This window comes from Tupaia chinensis, unplaced genomic scaffold (assembly GCF_000334495.1).
Source record: "Tupaia chinensis unplaced genomic scaffold, TupChi_1.0 Scaffold149168_1, whole genome shotgun sequence".
NCBI classification, from domain to species: Eukaryota; Metazoa; Chordata; class Mammalia; order Scandentia; family Tupaiidae; genus Tupaia; species Tupaia belangeri.
The window spans coordinates 560469-567681 of NW_006209014.1; positions in this window are offsets into that span (position 1 = coordinate 560469).

Consider the following 7213-nt stretch of genomic DNA (forward strand, 5'->3'; position numbering starts at 1 on the left):
GATGGCCACATTGCAGTCTCTTCTCCTCCATTCTCCTCTTGGGATCTTGGGCACACATGCACCTGTGCCTGGCATGAATTTTAAGCCACTGGGTCTGGGACTTGAACCATAGTTGACTATATGGGAGTCCAGCGACATAGCCATTACACTAACTACTGGCCCCCTAGGCTGGTAATTCTTTAATGCATTTGGTGTTCCTTCTTTTCTCATCACCCACATTTTTGCCCACGTAATGAATTTACTTTTACTTCTCTCAAACCACTTTTAATATTCTAAAGGAAGCTTCTTCTCTTTATAGACAAGATTCCTAAACAGTGGTCCCCAGCTTGGCAACACTAGAGTCACTTGGGAACTTTATAGGAACGTAATTCTCAGGCCTCATCCTGGATCTATTGAATCAGAAACTCTTTAGGTGAGCCAAGCAGCCTGTGTTTTGACAAGCCTTCCAGACAATTTGGACATACTATTTAGAGAGTCAGATTAAAGGAGTACGAGGGTAAGAATGCTGGATCACTTGGGGGAATAGCTGCCTAAGAAACCCTTGGATTGTCAAGGGTAAGGTTCTCCCCAAAACCCAAGCACCTTCATTCTTTTTGTAGGCCAGTTTACAAAATTGAAGAGTCTGCTATTAAGGAAAGACAATAATTGTGTATGTAGATAAATTTTCACATTGAAAATTTTAACTCATTTTTTCCTTTGAGACATGTTCCTGGCAACTTGAGTAGTAAAGATGAGAGATTGTGGGACCAGCAGTTAGCATAATGGCTATGTTGCTGGACTCCCACCTAGTCAACCGTGGTTCGCGTCCTGGACCCGGTGGCTTAAAACTCACGCCGGGCACGTGTGCGTGCATGCCCAAGATCCTGAGAGGGGAATGGAGGAGAAGGGATTGCGGCATGGCCATCCCCTCTGGGGGGTGATTTCTCGCTTTCTGTCTCTCTGTCTCTCTCTGTCTGTCTGGCAAGCACACGCGCCCTATAGCAAAAACCTCTCCAAAAAAAAAATAAATAAATAAAAGAGAGAGATTGTGATACTCTGAGCTGTGGCTTAGCACTTAATAGACAAATTTCCATCTGAGGACAAATGTGGTCCCTACTCCAAGGCTACATTTCTTGTAATGTAGCAATGGGCACACTTCTACCAGTGCTGCACACAGATTCTCCCATTCTTTCAGATTTGGATCAGTGACTTTTCTGGGGAATTGTGGGTGCAGCAGACCAGTAATCACATATCTCAATCAATGACAGATACCACAAGGGAAATAATTTTCACATTTAAGTCACCCAATGGCATGACCAAACGAGTCACAAGTGGAGATGGGAAAAATTCTCATTCCTGCAGCTCGTGAGTGAGAGAGCCTGCTGACTGGGAATTATTTACACTGAGAGTTGGAAGGGGCTGAAGAATCGTGTGACATATGGCCCTCGGGCCTCTCACTCCTGTGATTGGCAGGTCACACTCTCTGGTTTTTTGACTAAGGCCTGTCACAGTTGAAAAGACAGCTAGTGAAATGGTTTTCACTTCACTGAGGGCGATGCCACAGGTCACCCAGTGCTGCCACCCTAACAGTGAAATGCTGCACTGTGTCTCGGGTAAGCACGATGCTTAGGGTAGCTCTGCTCAGATGTGTGGTGCTGCCGGCTGAAATGGTTGCCAAATGGATGTGTGGAAAGAAGAGGAAACGTTATCACCTGCAGATATTTGCTAAAGCTGACAAGAGGATGTGTTATTTATCAATATGTTTACGTGGAAGTTAGAGTCACAACTTAGTAAATATAAAAAATAAACATGTCCAAAATAGCTTGTTTTGGAGAAGGGTTAAAAAACAAGAGAAATATTGCATTAATATCCTGATTAAGTAGGAAATTTGTAAGGAAGATCAAGAAGATCACAAGTGCCTTCCAGGGGTTAGATTTGTTCTGATTTAATAGAATAAAATCTTCTGGTGCAAACCTCTGCAGAGTTTTTCTGGCTTGTACACATAACACACAGCATATATTCATTAATGCAAATGCATATTTAATTGTCCTTAAAATGAAATTATATAGCATTTAGAAATGAATACATGCATAGCCCTCGGGATTGTTCATAGTAACATCTCTCGATTGTCTTTGTGTGTGTGTGTGTGTGTGTGTGTGTGTGTGTGTGTGTGTGTGCATTAGAAGGAGAGAGGAAGAGAGGCAGGTCTTATTTTCGTCAGTCGTGATCTTCAACAATTCCGGAGCGGGCATGGATTAGTCTGGCTGATATTTCAATGTTACTACTTGGATAAAAGTTGGAATGGAAGGGAGCCTGACCTCTGTGTGCATTTCTCTTAAATAATGTCTCCATCTCCTCTTTCTGTTTCTTCTTTTCTTTTTAAATAAAAAAAAAATATTGAATTGGTACTCATATTCATTCTGGGATGTGATTAGAAAAACAGTAAATAACATCAAATCTGATAACATTGGTGAAACATTCCTTTAAAGGGATTAAAAAATCTAAAACCACATAAATGTTAAGTATCTAGCTTTAAAATCTTCATTTCATCCTATTTCAGAGGGCACATTGATTTTTGAGTATTGTCCTTGATGCACCTGTCAAGATCAGGAGATAAGCCACAGCACGCTCATCACAGGAAGGGTGGGTAGAGAGTAGACTGCACTGAGCAAAGGGGATATTCTGTCAGAGTAAAGGAAGTCTATGGAAGTGGTGGTCTCTCTTCTTGTCTGTTTCTTTTTTTTTAACTCAAATGTGTCTTTTATTTTTCTTTGTCACAATTACTGACAAAACAAGATTAAGCTTAGACATGGATATTTTTAACATTCTGGGTTAGTTGCTTGTATATGTCATCATTAAAATCCAAACAATGCTGATGTCCACCAGTAAAAAGACAACTAGCAAATTCATTAAACAGAGTACATTTTATTCTATATCACCAGAGCCAGTTAGTTATTACTGCTTTTATTATTCAGTGAAAATAGTAATTAAGTTGAAAGTCCATAGGTAGATTTAAGTAGCAGTGATACCCAGGTTAAATTAGTGTTTTCTTATGATCAGATTTTTTATTTCTTAACTCACAGTAACAGATAGTAGTCCTTCACATAAAAAGTTTAAATAAAATTCACAATTTGCAAAGAGCTGTTTTCTGATATGAATGTGAGTGGCTTTTACATATGCATGTTTGCCTATTGTACCTGTTCGTTTATAGGGTTTATCTCTATCTGAAATCCACCTCTTCCTTGCCCCTTGGTCAACTGGGTGGCCTTTGTTCAGAACATCCTCAGCTTGTTGGCTGTCTAGCTGGTCTGCTATTCATTGCTTCTCCTGGTGTTTAGTGTAACTCTACCTTCTCAGGCATTTTGTTCCTGGTTATGTACATGAGATCAAATGATAAAAAATGTTAAAAACCCTGCCACAAGTACAAAATGCCCCAGTTGGTTTATTGGGTAAAAGTGTTCTCTTTAAAAACGGAATTCTTTCCAAGTAGTTGTAGGACATGGATACTGCCTGAGTGTAGGACGTCGGCAGGAAGATGCACCTGTATTCTCGAACATGTAGCGCACCTTGATCTTGAGTTCAATGGTCGTCGGAGCCGAGCTGGCTCTTGCCTTCCTGCACATGGCCATCTGTGTTCCCAAAGTAGGCACATTGAGTACGTAGAGAATCCTGTCATCTGTCCCTTTGGATTCCTTTCAAATAGCACAAGGCTGCGCATGCCTATTTCTACTCTAGAGGTCACGGGGAAGATCGGAATTCACTTGGGAGGGTCTTAGTGAGTTGTGTATATGACAGTCTTTTAACTTTTGACTTTCTTTTAACATTTGCGGGCCACCATTCGTTCTGAATTTCTCAGCAAATTGGGATAAGTTGAACAACTCTGTAGAGTGAGTAGTGTTAAATGAAAATGATTAGCAATTCCTGCTCTGTATCGACTACACATATTATAATCACTATGAACCTTTATTTCCTATTGATATTTAACCCCTCTATCTTTTTGGGTAAATAGAGTTCTAGTCTTCCAAGTTGTGACCTAGTTTTTGAGACAGCTAATGACATCTTCCTTTCCTCCCTCGGAAATCTTTTTGAAGAATAATATGGGGAATCAGCAGTTAGCGTAATGGCTATGTCGCTGGACTCCCACGTAGTCGACCGCGGTTCGTGTCCTGGACCCGGTGGCTTAAAACTCACGCCAGGCACGTGTGCGTGCATGCCCAAGATCCCTAGAGGAGAATGGAGGAGAAGGGATTGCGGCGTGACCATCCCCCCTGGGGGGTGATTTCTTGCTTTCTGTCTCTATGTCTCTCTCTGTCTGTCTGTGAGCGCACGCGCCCTATAGTGAAAATCTCTCCAAAAAAAAAAAAAAAGAATAATATGTAACTGTGCATCTTAAAATTTTCTTACTATAGAATTAAAGTTTATTATAGAAAATATAAATTAGTCAAGAGAAAAAACTCAAAATCACCTTACATTACATCTTTTACAAATAAAAACTCTCAGTAATTTGAGGGAAATGCTTCTGGATATTTTCCCCATGCATACAAAAGCTAATATTCTTTTCTTGTAGGGGCTTGAGGGGTTAAAAGGGAAAGAAAGGATTATTTCACTTCTTGCTTACATTTTCAGCTCCCTCAAGGTCCCCTCTTTAACAGACTGTCTCTGGAGTGATTCCGGATGCTGAAGCAGTTGATCACTGAATAAATCTTCCCTGACTCTGAAAATGTTACAGTATTATGCAGTGCACACAGCGTGGGTTGCAGCTGAGCTGCTCTGTGGCCAGAGATGATCTCTGGGTAAAGAAATTGCCTGGAATTACCCAGGGGAGTTTACATTTCGGTAGCGAAATAGTAAGTAGAGGAATGGAATTGAATGACTTGCTCAAGATTTTGGCCATATAAACAAGAGCTGGCCAAGTGTAAGATAAAAGAAATCTCAGTATCTTTTGATTTAAGGAAGAGAACACTTTATAAATGTCACTCATTAGTCCCAGAAAAGTGTTATTTCAAATATATCACCATACTGCTGGCAGGATGGAATGTCCTGGAAGCCTCATTTCTCTTGGAGCCACCCTGAACAAGAAAGCCATGTAGCATGAGGTAATGTCTGCTTCAAAGAGTTTTGAAGCTTCAGATGTCAGTCGACCTGTCCTCTGTGTTGGTATTGGGATGTGGGAGATGGAGTAGTTCTGTTTCAAACATATTTTCTTAGAGATCTATTTCCCCAGCACTTGGACAGTGAAAAATCAGTTTTCATACTTGGATTTAAAGCAATAATATTAATGCTATTCTATCAGAATAATTGAAAAACATAACTTTCCAAACTGGGAGCTGTCTTAGTTTTGCATTTTCAGTGCTGAGGCAGGTGCATGGCACATATTAGGTGGCCAGTAAAAAATTTACTGAATGAAGAAATGAGTGAAGGTATATAGTTACTAATGACGTAATACTAGCTGGAATATTTGAAGGGCATAGTCATTCCCAGTAGGAAATACTTTTGTGTGCCATCTCTGCTTCAAGTGCCAATAAAAGTGAACCCTTAAGATATGGGCGATATGGTGGTGTCCCCTGGGGTGTCAAGCTGTCAGCCTCAGTTTGGTACACAGATATGTTTTCCAAGGGTGCAAGGTAGGGGGATGAGATGGCAGAGGTGGCTCACAATATTAAAAATATTTTCTGGGGTTGTACTGTGGCATGTGTACAGATACCTCTGAGTATGCTGAGCACACAAGTACCTCTGGTTGCAGCAGGCTGAAGATAGGGTTGGATCACAGTGACAAGACTCAGCTGGGAGGACTCTCTTTCTCTCTCCTTCTTTCTCTCTGTGTCTATCTCTGTTTTCTGGAAGAGATAAATAAACTTAGAATAATTAAAATATCATATTCTCAATGTAAATACCTCTGGGTGGAATACTTGTTTTCTTATGCACACACTTACATTGTGCTATACACACATTTTCTTTCTTTCTTGTGAAGGTGTTTGAACTTGAGACCCTGGGAGTGGTACAGAGCTTTCCCACATGCTAGATCTGCTGAATCTAACTCTTGGGTCAGGGAGTGGGGAGGGGACAGAAAAGGACCATTTTAAAGCACTCTCCGAATGATTTAGATACAGGTGGTCTGCAGGCATTTGGGACCAGTGGTATAGAGGAAGGGCTTAACGTGACTTTTCCAGTTTTCCATAATTTATGTGGACCATTTAGTCTTAATGTCCAGTTACTATGCAGTGCCATAACAATTACCGCATGTCTGTTGTTAAATGTGTGCCTGATTCACTTTATTACAGGTCATATCGGAAACAGCAGTAACTGTTTCTCCAGGAGGTCTCAGTCCTCAGAGATTTTATGAACAGAATATTAGAAACATTAAAGGGAGCACAGTTTAGGGTCAAAATTCAGTATTCTGGCTTTTATTTTTTTTTTATTTTTTATTTTATTTTTTTTTTGCATGTGTGTCTATCTGGAAGGGTATGTTGAAGTTTGTTACCGTTTTTTTTTAAAAATCAAGTATAATATTGTAGCTATTCCTTTCATGACACCTGGATTTTCATTTCTTTGCGATGAACTTTGGATAAAGGAAAAGGAAAACCTAAAAGTGTGCAGAATGAGCAAAATTCTATGGTTGCAATCGCGATTCCCCTTTCCTAGGATGTTGTTGATCTAATATCAAGATGAGCTCTGGCGCCCATTGGCCTGCTTGGTGATTAGTGGGCATGGCCAAAACTTGAAGCAGAAACCACGTCTAATTCAAAAATCCATGCCAAGGAAAGAAAGAACATTTTGTTTAGGACAGACTCCAAAAATGTCCAGAAGTGCCCTTCATTCTACTGAAGGCCTTTTCTGTACTAGGAATTGCTGGGCATCACTTGTTTGCCGAATCCACATCATCAGATATGACCCTTTCTGGCAATGGCTCTTAAGTCAAATTTGAGCAAGTTATCATCATCTTGTGCCATTCCAGAAAAAACAAAAACCAAAAAACAAACCAAAAACCAAACAAACAAACAAACAAAAAACAAAACAAAAAAGCAGAAAAAGGCAAGTCCAAGGAAAGTCTGGATAAAGTCAATATACCACAAAGCAAATTTTTGAAAAAGAACCATTCTTTTAAATTAGTGCTGAGAATGATGGATGGGCAAGGAAGGCATTGTCCTGAATATGCTAGGGAGAGAATGATGACTTGGTGCTCACCTTCAGGAGTTCATGATCTGCTAGGTTTCTTCTGGGTCTGGCTATCCTG